At 41.8% G+C, this 16,833-nt stretch overlaps 1 protein-coding gene across 3 annotated transcripts in view; it reads right to left on the bottom strand.

The window, feature by feature from the left end:
* Positions 1-16,833, bottom strand: part of AFAP1 (actin filament associated protein 1) — a 116,913-nt gene that overhangs the window by 99,584 nt on the left and 496 nt on the right. Inside the window, exon 1 of one of the 3 annotated variants that reach the window (XM_087737334.1) lies at positions 3,570-3,727. The exons of the other annotated variants lie outside the window; for them this stretch is intronic. The gene's annotated coding sequence lies outside the window, so the exon portion shown is untranslated. Of the gene's footprint in view, positions 1-3,569; positions 3,728-16,833 lie in introns of those variants that run through there. 3 annotated transcript variants of the gene reach the window in all.

The raw sequence follows: 16,833 nt of genomic DNA, 5'->3' as shown, positions 1-16,833 counted from the left end.
AGTTGCTCATCTGTAGGTGTCTGTTACGCAGTACAGATGCATGCAGAAGTGTTAATGCAAGAGACTACACAAACATGAATTCATATATAAGACCAGCTGTTCTTAACACAGTTTAAGTAACTGTGTCTTTCCTATCCCACAGCTCAAGCTAGAACAATTCATCAGCTGGAAGCACCATCTAACTTCACTTAGTGTTTCTCCAGCAAAAGCCCACAGCTCCATCACAGACTCATGAAAAGTGGGGAAGCTTGCCTAAATTAAGAGGAAAAGAATCAGGTCCACTGCAAAGACCCAAGGGACATATGTTATTCTGGAATCTCAGGGCCAGGGATGAGACAGTGCAGTGAAAGGGTAGACATGAGATTCAAGAGTCATTTCACAGCATAGCTTCTCTCAGCCATCCTTCATTGACCCACGAGGAGCCCCTGGAGTATATATTTTTATACATATACATATTCTGTAGGACATTGATAGTGGAATAGCAACAGAAGGGGGAGGAGCGATGGGCACCAGCTAGTCATCTAATAAAAAGCTGGGGCCAATTCTCCCCAAATATTTTTGTGGTCAGCCAATGCGGCTGCTTGAAGAAAAAAAATTTAGATGCATCCACCCTTTTGAAACTGAGAGCCTGTGCTCTCTTGATGTAGGCTTGTTATGCAGTATATGGTTTTATTCCAGAATTACACTTGCAACACACTTTACTAGATCACTAGGTCAGACCTCACTACTCCCCAGAGAAGAATACTAGTTTCAAATTAGTTTTAAGTCAAGAAATCCTACTTATTAATAGCCTCATGAGGTGAAGAGGTATAAGCACCTATATACTATATGGTTACAGGTACAAACCAGTTTCTTCCAAATCAAGGTCAGTAGTGAAAGGGAGGCATCTCCAGAAGGTTGTTCCTTGCACTTAAATTCTTAATCCCTGCCCAGCCCTTTAAATTTTGTTGCATCTAAGGTCTTTATCTATAAGCGGTACCAGCAATTCTCTGGACAGTAAGGTAAGGAGGGTTGTGTGAATATGTGCTACAGGTATCTTCTACCAACATCTGTAGCAACTGGTGGTGTTTTGCTAGGGATCTGGATACAGTTTCCGGGAAAGCTTTGATGACCAAGGTTTGATGCCCTCATTTAGCTCTATCTTGCCTTTGTGGTTAATACAGAATGTTAACATAAACTCCAGCTGCTCAGCATATCTTAAGTCCTTGTAAAGAACATGTAAATGCATGCTTGCCTAAACTAAACAGCAACCATGTGGTGGTCTCCACTTGAGTGAATGTGATGTGTTTATGAATAGCACTTTCTAATAAATGCTCTACCTCTCCAGCTCTTAATAATATTTAACTTATCTCTTTCTTTCAACAAAAATCATTTAGGTAAAACAATACAGCAATAATCATCATGTTTCAAACAATAATGAATCTTTCTGGGAGGTCACCTACAACAGGTAATATAAGCAAGATGTAGCCAGACAGCAATTACTCAGCCTGAAGCAGTGATGAAGAACTACATTCTTTATAAAAATACCTTAAACTATTTTTAAGTCTTTGAACTATTTTTAAGACTTAAACAGCAACAAAAAGTCAGACAAAGGCTGATACCAGTAAACAAATGTCAACAGGAAAAGAAATACAGAACATGGGTTATGTACACTGTCTGCCTGATGGGTGAAGTTAACCCCAGGATGAAGGAGCTTCACAAGGTGCTCTGCATCTTCCAGGTCTGCAGTTTTATTTGACCTTCTGGTGTGTTAATAGACATATTTAAGTCTCTGAATTTTCCCATTGGCTTAAATGCAAACACACACATGTGTAAAGAACTTCGCTTGATTGGGTCTCATGGGCAAAACCCTGGTTTTATAGGTGTTCATTTCCTACTGGAGTCATCTGAGTACTGTTGCATGTTTACAGTTTCCAGCCATCTCTACGTAAATCTAACTAAATTCTATGGAAATTATTGCCCTACTAAACTACCTGAGAATGAGATATACAGGTAATATATATAATGTATTTAATATATAATATAGTATACAATAAAAACTAAGCCAAATAAAATTTTTGGTTAAAAAAACAGCCTTTATGGAGATCAATTTGCAATACAATAGTTTGTGTATGGATTTCTGCTAAAGAAAGCCATATTTCTCAGTTATCTATATCTATACCTATACTTCCTGTCCAAATCTGAAGTATGCTCATAAAAAAAATCAGGTTTGGTAATAAATTCAAGCCACTGGTTCTCCCTCAACTTCCTTTCAAAATCCCAAAGCTCTGGCATTACTCAGATGTAGGATTCATGTTTAAATGGGTTATTAAATTATTGGTTAAACCCAGATGCTTCACCTTTCCAGAAATTATGGCCTCCAATGTGCACCGTTTCCAAGAACACAAGCAACGTTTTCCCAAATTCTAGCTATGGTTTCCCATGTACACAATCAGGTTCTTTTTCACTTTTTCTGTCTTCAGAATATGCTTTTCTGTGATTTGACAGCACAATTTTTTCTTTTTTTACTTTTAACCAGTAGTAATAAAACTAACTATTTTTGGTCTATTTAAGATTAAGAACCTCCGTCATCCAAGGCAAGACATCTTAATTAGTAAGGCACTGAGCACGGCAGTCTAAATAAAAATCTCACAGCTGAATGAACCGACATTTGGTATACAAATGATCTTTTATGAGACCAATATGGCAAATTTCTCATAAAAGAGAGAACTAATACTATACAGCAATTCTCAGAAATACACAGCTAACAAGTTTATATCATAAAACTAATTTTGCAAGACTCTGTCTTGGTCATCATTCCTGCATTTCCAGTCTCTCTTCAAGGGTGTTTTCACTAAGTCCCTTGAGCCTTCAAAGCATGGAAGTAGCCACGCAAAGATGTTGTGACAGACTTCTTTGTAAGCACTGAGTAAACCTAAATTAAGAGTACAAATAATCCACCTATCTATGCAAATCCAAAGAACGATCACCTTGTTTTAAACCTCCTGAATAAATTCTTTTACTTCAGAAGAATTACTCATTTCATATGGTTGAAGGGAGGCAGACCATTTGAGCTTTAGAAGTGACATTCCTCTGACTAAATGCCAGCGCTTACAGTGTAGTCATCTGTATCTCAGCTAGTTGCCCTAGGCTCAATGCACAGTCAATGGAGAAATTTAGGCTTCCTAAAATAGACATCTAGAACAGATCAGATTAATTACATCCTAGAGAAGCAGATTTCTATCCCCTGATTGTTAAGGAAGCCTACAGGGAACGAGCTCAGCTGTAGACCTGCTCTGCCGTGTCTGGCTCGAGTCTGGCAGGATGTAGCCCACTCTAAGTGCCTATCGGCTTTCACATACCTTTAATTTGAAAATGTGATCCCATGTTTACTAAAACGAAAGTGAAAAAGAGCTTTCTCATTACAGTAAAGCTATTTAAGTATAGTTAGAAACTTGTTTAAATATAGTCATACGTTATATTCACACACATATAATAGTGCTATTATTACTTTTCATTTTTCTGTCATCTTTTACCTGTTCTTAACCAGTTTTACTGAAAATAGAAGTAAGAGAAATATCTAGACTTACATTTTCTGAAGCACACATTAACGGGCACCACTGGGAGCCACAGCAGAGCTCACATAGTCTCCTCAGTTTCTGGCTCACTCAGCACGCACATGAGGCTGCTGTTACAAGCACCAGGGACAGGCAGGACTTGTGAACATATGATGACACTTAGCTTCATAGTCCCATTTTTTCAATACAGATGGTCCAAGTGAGTGCTTTTCTTAGTGCCTTGCAAGTACCAACAGTTGAGTCCTAATTTAGAAGTGAATAGATTAAAACAAACTGTTTCTCCTCAGTTAGAAAGCACATTTCCAAATGGTAATCTTTAAGATTGTAACATTACTTCATAAAAACGCATTCTCATTTCACTCTAACTTTGGCTTCCTCCTGTCACAGCCTCATCACGAGTCTTTTTCTCCCAGCCTCAAAACTCTGGTGTGAAAAACATAACAGATTTGACGTACGAATGAAAGATTTCATCCCACTGTCCCAAGAGAAGGGAGGAGGGAAAGAAAGCATTTCTGGCTCCTAGCTGTCACCTGTGTATCAGGAACAAGTAATGCGACAAGCCACCACAAACATAATGAAAATCCTTTTAACAAACAGCACACCTATTCCCTCAAGTCCCACGGATAAGCCGGGTAAGGGTTTGCACTTCACTTGGTACCTTTGCTTTTCCTAACAGATCAACACAAGTTCAGCCATGTTGCTTTAGCTCCAGCCCCCGCAGTACACTGAATAATGCAGTTATATATCCCATCATTACTCTTTTAAATCCCATCACTACTTTGCTACATCTGATGTAGATAAGCATTGATGCATTTATTTCACAAATCTCCCGCCCTGTTGCTATTTGAAATCGTTCTCCTCTTCGATCAATGTCCAAGTTGGTTGCCGTCTGCTTCACTTTGCCTTTGGTTGCACGTCGAGTTGCATTCGGTCCTTGAAGGACAGTGATTGAAAAGAATCTGAAACAAAATCCCCTACATAATTTCTAACCATGGTCTTTTGATAAGAAAGCAGACCCAAACAAATTCCCGTTGGCAAGACTGTGTATTGTGGGACTGAAAATCACCATGCTGGAGCACCGCAGTCTCATTTCTTGCGAGGGGAGACTTTCTCACCATTTGTCTTCTGAAGCAATTTGTCAGGGTACTGACTCTATCATAACCTCCTCACACGAAAATTCACAACAGATGCAGGTACTCGATCAAACACAGAGTAAGGCAAGGCAAAAAAAAAAAAGGATGGCAGAGAATTATATAGAGGATAAGGCAAAGTCACGTAGGGTACCATACAGCCCTGAATGCATGCCAAGTCCAAAAAGATCTCTAGTACAGGGCAGGCTTTTGCTTAAGAACAAGCATAAACATAAATAATAATTAATATGATTATTTTGGGGTAGGATATTTAAAAGTGAAGTGATTTCCAAGTCCAGCAGAAATACCGTCATCTTTGGACGGTGAAGTTAGATTGAGCTCATCCTACATTGTGAAGTGCCCTGTATGAGTAGATGCTGATAGATGATCATTTGGAAATGTGTTTGGAAAAGCAGCTATCAGACATAATCAATACACCACTTTAAATTTTCCCTTCAGAAGTTAACATTTTTAATCTGGAAACTGATAGCAATCTGACCTAACATGTATCTCAGGAAAAATCCTACAATAACAATACAGCAAAAGAGTGGCAACACATTATTTATTACTTATCTTACAGAATACATAGTTCTTGCCTTGAAAGATTCTGAAAATGGGTGCACATATGAAGAAGGTAAGAAAAAACCTCTGGGAAGACAAAGAAGCTAGGGCAATACAAAACTACCCAAATCAATCCCTTTGCTATTCTTAATATACATTTTACGGTTGTTTAGCTAGCTTAATAACACCATTTCTTAGCCCTCACATGTGGAACAGATGGGATACAGACCTCTGATCCTTAAATTAAAGAACATGCAAGTTTATGCTGACGCAGCTTTTAATCATCCAGGACACACAGTCTACCACTGTCAGAATTTTAATTCAGTGACATAATTCCATGGTGCCATCAGATAAAGAAAGGAAAATAATGGTATCCTCAAAAGCCCAGATTCTAGTAATCGTCACTACTAGTTGCAAGCCAGCAGACAAGCTGAATGCAAAACAAGATAATGGCAGCAGACAATGAAAATTCTCACTGAAAGGGCTCTCTGCTGGCGTTCAGTGATTTCCCAGCAGTCCTGTTATTAGGGTCCCAAGTCCTTGATCTTTCTCTTATTAGTCAATGACAAAAATTCACTTGCCTACAGGTAGAGGAAGAGTCATTATAGGCATGGATGCTATTTCTTAAGCACAGGAAGAAAGAGGCATCACTCTGATTATAACATTGAATTAAAAAATGAACAAAATTATTAAATGCCGTATTAGGTTTACTACAGTATAAATAATAATTCCATAGGAAAATGCACTTTACACGTGAAATCAGCAACCACTGAACATTTATTTTTCCAGGTGGCTTTTATCATTCTGTTCTTAACAGTTTGAAACGGCATTTTCCCCTTCTGCTTCAGGCAACTTCCACTGGTGAATGTGGAGTATCTGTTTCCTCCTTACAAAAACCTCATTGGGAAGAAGTTCTCACTTTAATAAAGGATCAATGACAAAAGGAATTTAACATTTTCCTAGGTAGACTTACCTCGGAAAATGTCAAATAATTACAATTTTGGAGAATTATGCCACTAATAACGATTTCTCCAATCCAAGGAAAAACCTTCTTGTCATGCCCTTTATCTGCTTTCATGTAGTTATACCCCGACAGACTCTGTTATCACAAGGTACAGTTGCTCAATATTATTTTGTGCCTTTCTGAACTATGCAAAAATGCTCTTTATTATAGACTGTAGCAAAACCACCTTGTGAAGTGCTATGGTACACACAGAGCTATGCTTCGTTCCACCCCTCCCAGAGCTGATAAGAGCCTTCTAGAATTATGCACATACTTTTAGTTGCTTCATTGCACTGGGTGCAGCTGAACTGAATAGGGGAAGGATTATTTTGGCAAACTACTGTAATGAAATTAGCTGATCCAGGACGATCATCACCTCCTATGGCTGACCCTGGTGAACGCCATCAAAGAACAGTGCACGTATGTGTGGAAAGTCCCAGCACGTCTCACATCAGTGAGATAACTTGCACCGCTCTTCTATGCTGGCTCGCTGGGAGAAGAGCGCGGTCTGTAATTTTAATAGCAAATAGTATAGCATTATGTGACACTGCTCACGGAAGGAGTACAGGGCTGTAAAAGAGCAGGTTATATGTTTGCTCCATAGACTGCTTAACAGAAAGGGAAGGTAAGCTAAGCCCTGTAAACTGCAGTTCAGAAGTGGTGTGACAAATGGTCCTATGGATAGAACACCTAGCATTATTCCAAAAACTGTTTCCCAGGTAAGACAGATAAATGCTTATTTATCCCAGAGTTTAGGAGTGTTCCTAAACTCATTTGAGTTGCAGGAGTTAAGATGAAAGCTTATAAAACAGGGGTGACTATAGCAAGAAAAGGGAAAAGATGCTATAGGATTCTTACACACTTCTCTTACCTCCTATGTACTTCATTGAAGTGAAGTTGGATTAGAGTTTTGTACTGAAATCTCGGGAGTGTTGAGGCACTAGCAGGGCTGATGAGACCAGTGTACCAAAATCCTTACAACTTTATTATGCATTTGTTTCAAGCATTCAGGGAGACGGTCAGTTCCCTCCTTCCCTCTGCGCCCTGAGCATCTGCCATTTCCAGTTCCTACTCCCTGTCCCATCTCATGAAGTCATTAATTTTTTATGAGTTATTAACATGTAAAGAGCTGCTCTAGGGTACCACGTGCTCTCTAAGTCACTGATGACAACTTACTAGAAGAGCACACCCTTCTCTGGCTGTATATATAGCTCAAGCTATAGCTCAAGCAAGGGCACATTCCTGCTGTGTTGTCTCTGGGGAACTTTGGTCCTGGCTCAGCCAGGTGGCTAGACCATCCAGGTGATGCCTCCTGGCCAAGAACAGCTCCGCAGTCACACCTAGGAAAGCTGTGCACCTTCATTTCATGTATCTTTACTTTCAGATATTTACATTTAGATCTTGCTCTGGGTTGCCCAGATCCTGACTCACAGAGGAAAGCGCTTAGATCTCAGTAGGAAGCAGCCCTTCCCTACAGTGATGTACAGGGAAAGGGCTGGACTCTTTCATAAATACTGCTTCCAAGTCACCTCCCTGAAGGGAAAGAAGAACTTAACTGGAGTAAATGCAAAGACTGGGACCACTTAACGCACATTCAAACCAAGCTAAGGTTTGATCCCTATTTGGCAGAGTATTTTTTCTTTATCTGGGTGTTTTTCTTTAAAGCTGGCACAACAACAACCCCAGAACAGCTGTTTTTTTGTAAGGGCTGGTAGGTCAGGAAACCTAGCCCAAATGACCCCGAGTCTCAAAGACTGACTTCACCCTTTGCTCTCATAAAGTACAATAAACTTCAGGGCAATACAAGTTTGCACTTAGATCTTGGAGCCCGTAGATGTGCTGACCATAAACCAGAAAGGAATCGCCAAGTGCAAATACAGCAGGGCTAGTCCCATAATGCTTACAAAGATATTACTGTGGCAGGAAAAAGAAGTTGAAGGAATTGAAAAGGGTTGAAGAAGTCTAAAAATTCCCAAACATCATACCTCTTGAAGACAGCTTTTGCTTTTCTTGTAATTTAATCAATATTTCATTTGTTTCTTTGGGGGAGACAGTCACGTGGGCCTTCTACATGTACCTGTAATTGCCCTTAGGTTGTATCGAGAACTACTGTTTACAGGGAAGCCTTCAGTATAGCTTATTTTTAACACTCAAATTACTTTTAAAAGTTACATAGTTGGACTATAAGCAAGTGGACAGAAAAATGAGAGATCTGGAGAAGATGAGGTCAAAGGGGTGACAGCTCTCAGCAAGATTTTCCACATATGCAAAATCTAGACTTGCCATTTTGTAAACAATAATAAAGGAGAAGATCCAAAGGGATGTGAAGGAAATTGCAGTGTTGAGAGGCTGTGAGGCTCAGTCATTGCAGGCAGACAGATGGGAACAGCAGTCACCAAGAGCCTAATTGGGACTTGAGTCAGGTTAAAATTAACTGTTGCATCTTTTTGCCTTGTTGGATACAGTTCGATCCAGATCAGCTCTGGGATCAGGCTCAGGACGCGGCTGTCACAAGGTGGAAGGTGTCTTGGCGGCTCCAGGCCACAGCAGGGGAGGTTGGTGGGAGGGCTCCTTTTGGGGTCAGAAAGGCCGATGTGGGGTGGGCACACTTACACACCCGAGCTGACTCCTGTCCGCAGGGGCTCCCGTTCAGCAGAGCAGTGCAAACACGTGCACAACCCAAAATACCAATCTCACCGACATCAAATAAGATGATTCATTTATTTAAAGCTGAGTGCTTGCATAAACACTTCTCTGAGCTCCAGGGAAAGAAGTGCAGGACAGCAGAAAGTCCCAGAGAAGATGAAAAGTTCACAAGCCACAGGAACAGACAAACTTTCCCAGAGAGGGAACAGCTCTTCCTTTCCCCAGAGGACACTTGTTTTGTTTATCTGAGGTTTCTGGTGTGTGCTTTCAGCTGTCTGCATGTTTGGGGGCTTGTTTTCATTAATTTCTGAAGTGAGAGACTTTTAGGGTTTTTGGGTTTGTTTTTTTTTTTAAGGTCTCCAACTGTTTTTTTTTTTTTCCTTTTAAATGAGACCTTACTTGTTAAATATCCCTTTTTTCAGCAGAACTAACTAACCTTGGAAATAGGATTGTTTTTGTAACCAGGTGGGGTCCCACCCATCTGTACTCAGCATTATTCACACTGGCCCTGATCCAGAATTTTCCCCAAGACTCTTCAGGGTGGATTTAATTCCTGTTAAGCTCAAAACAAAATGCTGTGGCCTGACCTAGCCTCTGTCTCCTTTCAGCTCTCCTGGTTCTTCCTGCAGGACCCACCATGCACCCATCATCCCCTGTCCAAGGAGACTCGCAGCTTTTCATGGTCCTAATGGCAAACACATGGTGCAGATAGAGGGATCAGGCAAGGAGAAGAGCTCTGTATATTCACAGAAGCTCCTCAGCCTGAATATTTTTTTCCCCTACAAGAACCAGATCTTTTCTTTTTCCAAAGGGTATTCTTTGATAATTTTATGCGTTAACAGAGTCGAAAATCAGTTAGCTCCTAACGTTTTCAGGTATTTCTTTTCTTCTGTCTATCTCTTACAGCCAGTGACAACATCCAGTAAGTATTTCACTCTATCCCCTAGCACGAACTTGGCTTACAAGAATAAATCCCACTCTCCACAAGGGCAATGTCTTTCGCTTTGATGTATGCTAAGCCCCAGCAGCAGAACAGCATCAAAGAGTGGCCCCTCTGCAGCTCAGCTCCTGGCCACTGCTGCCCCGGTGACACTCAGCAGCCCTGCTTCTCCTTATCTAATGACTTTGCCTTTTACATTATCTATCTTATTTTCAACTCCTGCCATTTTATCATTTCCTCATTGCGGCCCACCCTGCTTGCAGGGCTGAAATGATGTCTTTTCATTCGGTCTATGCCAGCAGCAGGCAGCTAGCTGGTTTGCTGCGTGCTCATGAAGCAGGAGCCCCCAACAACACAGGGCTCGGCTCCCAAGGCTGATTCCAGCTGGCAGCTTCCCCTCTCCTCCTCATCCTCCTGCTGGAATGTGACTGCTCATAGCTTTGGCCTCTTAAAACCCCTCTACCGAGCGGCTGTACAGCCACGGTGCCTGGAGCTCATGGTTCAGGGTTTCAGCGTCTCCTTGCCCCATCTCCTGCTCGGGCAGAGATGCTGGGCTGGGACTCAGGGGCTGACACCAGCTCAACAGTGAGGACGGGCACGGCTGGCACGCAGCGGCTGACAGCACCATCTGAAACCACCCTAGGATGTCTGTCTGTGAAACCCTTCCCCTCAGCTGCCCACAGTCCTCAGGGACAGCCCCAGCGTTTGAAGACAGACAATGCACAGCATCGTTTTGGGCAGGCTCCTTTCCACTTGGGTCTGCTGGTCTCTGGGGCAGGGGCTGAGAGCTGCGGCCCCTGCCCTGCCGAGTGCCAGTTCAGCAGCTGGGGCCATAAAACCTGTCAAACTGACATGGCACACAGAGAGGAAAACCACAGAAGTCATTCTTTCCACAGCCAGCTAGCCAATTCATGTGATTTTTTTCCTGACAGAGCAGATAACCATTTTGCTAAACGTATTTCACATTTTATGAGCATTTTCCTTGCACCTGCTATTGCACATTTCTTACGGCATTTAAAGTTTCCTTGGCCAAACCTGGTACAAAGGTAGCTTCTACCAAGAATTGGTTGGTTAAAAAACCACAAAAATCATAGATCATACCCTGCTTTTGGCCATCGACATTACCAGTTTGAAGCTCAGGGTCTTAACCTTTTACTTGATAGTAGAACAGTAAATATATATCTTTATTAGCAATTTGCCATTTTTCTCAGAAAACCTGTGTGACAAAGGCAGCTCTAATATATATCACCTATACATATACACACTCTCTATCTATATACATCTATACCTATATCTGTATTTATCATATATACACACAAACATATGCCCATGAAGGAAGTTAGAATTACACACTAGCAATTCTGCTCTCCTGTCTACCTGTCATCTAGGACTTTGCCTGCAAGGAAGCCAGGCATGAAGTGACAACCTGTCACTGTCCTGAGCCCTGGAAAGGAAGGCAAGAAAGTTGTACTTAGTGCAGCTAGCAAGCAAAGGAGAGCAAAGGAATTTCAAAAAGGCATTGAACTTGGTGTAACAGTGAAAAAAAATCTAAGAACACAAAATGTTTTAAATTTCAGTAAAACTCCAAAACCAGACCAAGGTCAGTAGGGAAAACCAAAGAAAGAAACACAAAACAAACAAACAAAACACTTACAGGGTGTTAACAATCTTTTGCATGGTTAAAAGTGGGATGTTGCAGCTGACCGGCGGACCCTGGCCACTACATTATAAACTTGACTCCGAAAGAGCCCTCGAATAGCCTGCGAAGGCACACGCGTTTCCACAAAAAATAGCAAACCACTTAAACTGAGAAAGCTACATTATTTCATATAAGAATCAGAGAAATCTGAAAACACTTCTTTGTTCCCTAACATTTATGTGTGCAGAAAACACCTAAAATAATCTAACTGCATGAACTCATTAAAAATAATGCTCGGGATTAGAATGAGACTGGAGAGCATCGACTGTGAAAGGCTGAAGCTGCGAGGGCTTGTGAACGATTTGCCAGTGCCATTGAGACTTAGTGGAAGTCTCTTCCGCTGCTTTACAATCATCATATTTTATTAATCAGACCAAGAGCACACGGTAAAAACTGAAATCTGCCTACAAAGCTGGCACATATGGGAAAAGCTCACTCCTGGTTGTTTTATTTTAAACAAAACCTACAGTAGCTCCCATTGTTTGTTTGTTTTTCCCCCCAGACGAGACAGCATGTGGCTTATGACCCACACTGATAGATGCGATAAAGCTCCTGCCAGATCTGATGGATGACCGCACTAGGCAATGCTGTGAAGGTCACACTGTAATTCTCTGTTTGCAGCTGCTCCTGGTAAGAAATGCTACAGCAAAATAAAATCTGGATCCACTAATGGCTAATAAGAGGGAAATTCCCTCCTTATCTTGCCTTCTCTTCACTTCCAGTTTTGAACAACAGGAATGCCATAAGCGTGTGTAACCGATAAGAGACCAGATAAGTTTCAAAGAGATACTTAAACATACTTTAATGGACAAAAAAAATCCACCCACAGCAACTGGCCAAATATTGAGCCTTTATATGTTTGAAGACAGTGCATAGTAGTTTAGCATGAAAGCGGCATATTAAAAAGCTTTTAATATTTGCTTCTCTGCAAAACCGAGATAACCTACCACTACGCATTCTCTGTGAAGGAGTGCTATCTCTGATAATGTGAATACATGAACTAAGCTCCTTTCCCAAAATTCATTCATTTTAGATGAACAAAGCAAGCACAGTCATTAAAAGTGGCTATGAGCTCAGGATAAATTCAGTGAACCAGAACATCAGTCCGTCAAGTAGGACACCAAAATCTTGTTTTCCATAGATGTTTAGATGTGATTAGAACAGTGATAAGAGACTTTGGGGAATTCACAAACATGATATAATGACAGTCCCCTAATGAATAATATATATTTAGTGCAACTCACAGCAATTACCTCACATGCACAAAGTGCTGGATTTCTTGGGGGTAAAATGCTGTTATCTTCGAGACATCAGCTACATTACAGATTAAATTTGAAACCACTTGTGTACTCTTTTCTGGCACTTATTATTAATGGATGGAAATATTTTTATTCAGCGTTTTGTACTCATAAAGATTTTGGCACAATAAGGACATTATCAACATCTGTCCTAGAGAAAGACAGCCTTTATCACTCAGCTCAAAAATACATGATGGCAGAGAGATGCTGGCAGCAGAAATCCCCCCGATAGTCAAAAAATCCCACCACTATGTCACCATGAAAGGAATAATGCACTGATTTTTTTGTCAATGTTTATTTCTTTTTCAGTTTCGGAAAGAAATTTAAAGAAGACCATCCTATGCAGTTCTGCTTATTTTACTGCCAAACATACACCATCAACTTTTAAGATACCGCTACATAAAAAGAGCAGTACCCATACAAAACCAAACCTAGAAAAAAAGTCCTCTTAGGAGTTTCTTTCCTAGATATCTTGATGGACAGTGATAAAATATACAAAAGATATTGATCCATCCTTTTCACAGCCTACTGTATTATCCCAGGGCTACTCTAAGAGAGGTGACCACCACCAGCTCATTTGGACATTGCTGTGTGTTAAGGGTTCTCAGCACCTTGAGCAGTCAAATCTTACTATGCGCATGAACAACTTTCTGTCAAGAAATTTCTTATCATGAACAACTTTCTGTCAAGGTGGCAAAGAGGTAATGGATGGCAGACAACTCTATTTTTCTGCCATTCAGGATTTTATTTCTTACCATACCTCTGGAAAACAGGGCTTGTGTCCCAAAAGGTTCATTTGTTTTCTGCTATGAGATATCCCCCCTTTCCACAAACCCTGATTATGGTCCTGCGATACTATTCATTATCATTACTAGCATCCACACGTATTTCATGACCTGGAGAGTCAAGAGTTAACTTTTAATCAGAGAGTAAGAGCAATTTAACCTATACATAGTATTTTACAGTGCTGTTGCATATGCAATACAAATACATGACCTTCATGTATAGGTAGATGGGTAGGTGTAGTCCGACAGTCACACTGGTGTAACACCTGCACACCGCATTCAGGGTCACCCCCGTGTGATGGCAGCTGCATGTTTTCCTACCTGCTCATGGTGTTGACAGACTATTCTCGGTATTGCTTTGTACAGACACTCCCCAGAAAGACATTTGGTATGATACTAAAAACTTGTATTCGCTCTAAGGCCAGCTTAGGATGCTTCATAGTAGGAAAGCTAATTCCTCCCAAATTTCAATAGATGACCTTAATAGGCGTAGAATAGGAGTACGTTCAAGATTTAGCTTTTTCAGCCCTGGTTCAGAGTTCACAGTAACTCTGTAGTCCTTTGGTTGACACCCATTCTTCTATTATTTTTGGGGGGTTGAGTCTTAAAGTTCAACTGTGAGCCTAAGAACATTTCATGTTAGAGTATATTAACCTGGAATATCTACCAAGTGTGTAAACCACTCACCTGCCCAGCCCAGACAGACAGTTCCTCTGCCAGATGAAACACTGTATTTGTCAATAAACTGATGAATCAGAGAAAATTCAGGGTCACAACAGTAGCTAGGTGTCATTCACATGTAAAACAAGTTGAATTGCGTAACTGGAAGGGATGCATGAATTTTTTGAAAAGTTGACACAGTAGGCTTTAGTGTGACTGGCAATAATACAGAGTGAACTAAACTGTGTGGGAGTTCGGAAGCGTAAGTCCTTGCATCCCACCCTCCCACTTCAGCAAGAGATCTCTTCCAAGCGAATATAAAGCACATCCATTCCTCCTCCTCGCCCCCTCCTCGCAAAACAAAGAGCGCAGCTTTGAACAATGCAGTTAACCAGGCAGGCTCCTGGATACTGTGCTCCCATTGACTCACGTATCAGATAGATGATGCAAAACTTTTGAAAATGGCCGGAAATTAAATCGGTCGACTCCAAATTGCATAAACCAGCCCTGAACTGCTGGCTCTTTGTCCTGGGGCAACGTCTCAAGGAAGTCTGCAGTGAGCAGCAGGGCAAGACAATTCCTGATTTGCCCTTACAGCGGGTTCTCTTTGCACTACTGAAGGGAATAGCACAATTAGTCATATGTGTACCAAATACAGCCTGCCCCCATTGAGATTTCAGTATTATTTTTTGTTTTATGTCTCTGACAGTATCCTTTCAATTCTGGGAGCTTCAGGAGATGTAAATGAAAAACCTCTCCACTAAGGTTGTAAGATTTTAAAATAGTGAGAGTGGCTGACATATTGAAGTGTCTTTGCATTTTACCCCTCCTTATTGCCACTGCTTCAAGAAACACCGCAATTCCAACCCCAAAGATCTTCCAAATCCCTTTATCTAAAAAATCTACCCAGGAACACCACATCACACTTTGAATTTTGCTGACATATTTCCTGGGAAACACCAGACAGTGCCACATATTACCAAAGGCAGCGAATATCTGCTCATTGTTCTGTGTGCAGGCTTGTCACTGCGATCGCTGGGTATCCAGACACACAAAGAAAACTGTAGATGCTTCTTTTCAGAATCCATTTCAAATTCTTCTTAAACCCATCTGGTGCCCTATGGCCACAGACAGACAGGACTGCTCTCCCTCTGGCTCTAATGCAGGATTTGCTCCTCTTCCACCCCAGCTCCAAAAGGAAAAAGGAATTGTTCAAAAGGAGAAAGTAATTGTGCAGCTCTTCCTATGGAAACCACCAGGAGGCACAAGGGATGACTGAAGGGCACCAAGTGCCCATATAGGAGAGCGCTGATGGATGGATCCATCTGGCTGCCAAGCTGTTCCCTTGTCCCCCTGCACCCACCCTTCCCGGAGAAGCAGAGAAAAAGAACTTCATAATACTGCTATGTGCATGAAAGAAAAAAGCAGCCCTGTAACACTGAGAGCAAACAGCAACTGAGCACCTGCGAGGGCGAGATACTAGCTATGGAAAACACCTCCGAGAGCCGACCCAAGCCATGCTGTGACATTTTTTTCCTCATGGAATAAAACAAAGAACTGCACAAAGAACAGCAGAATCCGTCAGCTTTGGAAGCCCTGGACTGCAGTGCAATATGTAATTAGATTTCTCTGGCTTTAAGACGTATTATTTTCTAGTCGGATCTTAGCTGAAAAGATCAGTCATTGCAAAGGTATGATAAATAAAACAGGCACAGACACACCAAGTGTTTGCATCAAACTGATCATGCAGGATCCAGAGGGGAGAATAGCTAAATACTTCTCTGTTCCTGACATCTGTCTTGTCTTGCCTTGCCTTTCAGAAGTGTGCATTCATTCATCTGCACTGCCTTTCTGGGCAGGTGAACGCCTCGGTTTCTGAGGGATGCCTGCCTGAGTCCATTCACCTCCTCCAACTCCACAGCTTGTAGTTTATAAAGCAACGTCTGCTTTTGGCTGTTTATCTGCCTCTTTTGCCGCCTATTATTCTCCTACCGGCTAAATCTTTGGCAAGTTTCCTCCACCACCCCACCACCCCCCCAAGAACATAACGCGCACAGAACCGACAAAGTTAAAACTGAGTTTCCAAAAAAACCCTCAGTGGAAGAAATCAAAATACGTCGCTGTGAACTGCACCACCGCCTACCAATCGCAGGCTGCTCTTTAGTGTTAACCTCTGTCAAACAGGAAATAAAGCGGCGGGGGTCGGCGGGGGAAGCCAATGGGACGGAGCTGGAAGGATGGTTCTCTTCGCCTTTGCCCTTACTGAATCCAGCACTGTAACATGATGCAATCTCTTCCCTATAATGAAACGGGTTCAAACGGCAAAGTCTGGAGAGAGACCACCTCTTCCCACCCTCAAAGGCAGAAAATAATGAAACTCTCAGCTGTACAAAGCAGCAGCCCGGGCTCTCCCGGCTGCCAGGCTGTTGCCTTTCCCCGGGAAGGGATGCGAGTTTCGGGATCGCAGAGGGTTTCACTCCGGAGGATCTCAGCCGGGTTTCTGCTCTTTCCCAGTCGGGGCACGGGCCGCACCGTGCAGCGATGCCGGGGCCCG

The sequence above is a fragment of the Nipponia nippon genome, unplaced genomic scaffold, assembly GCF_047370975.1.
Source record: "Nipponia nippon isolate SJK-2023a ecotype South Korea unplaced genomic scaffold, ASM4737097v1 scaffold_6, whole genome shotgun sequence".
NCBI lineage: Eukaryota > Metazoa > Chordata > Aves > Pelecaniformes > Threskiornithidae > Nipponia > Nipponia nippon.
Note: the sequence above shows the minus strand (reverse complement) of the source record. Positions and strands in the feature narration are given on the sequence as shown.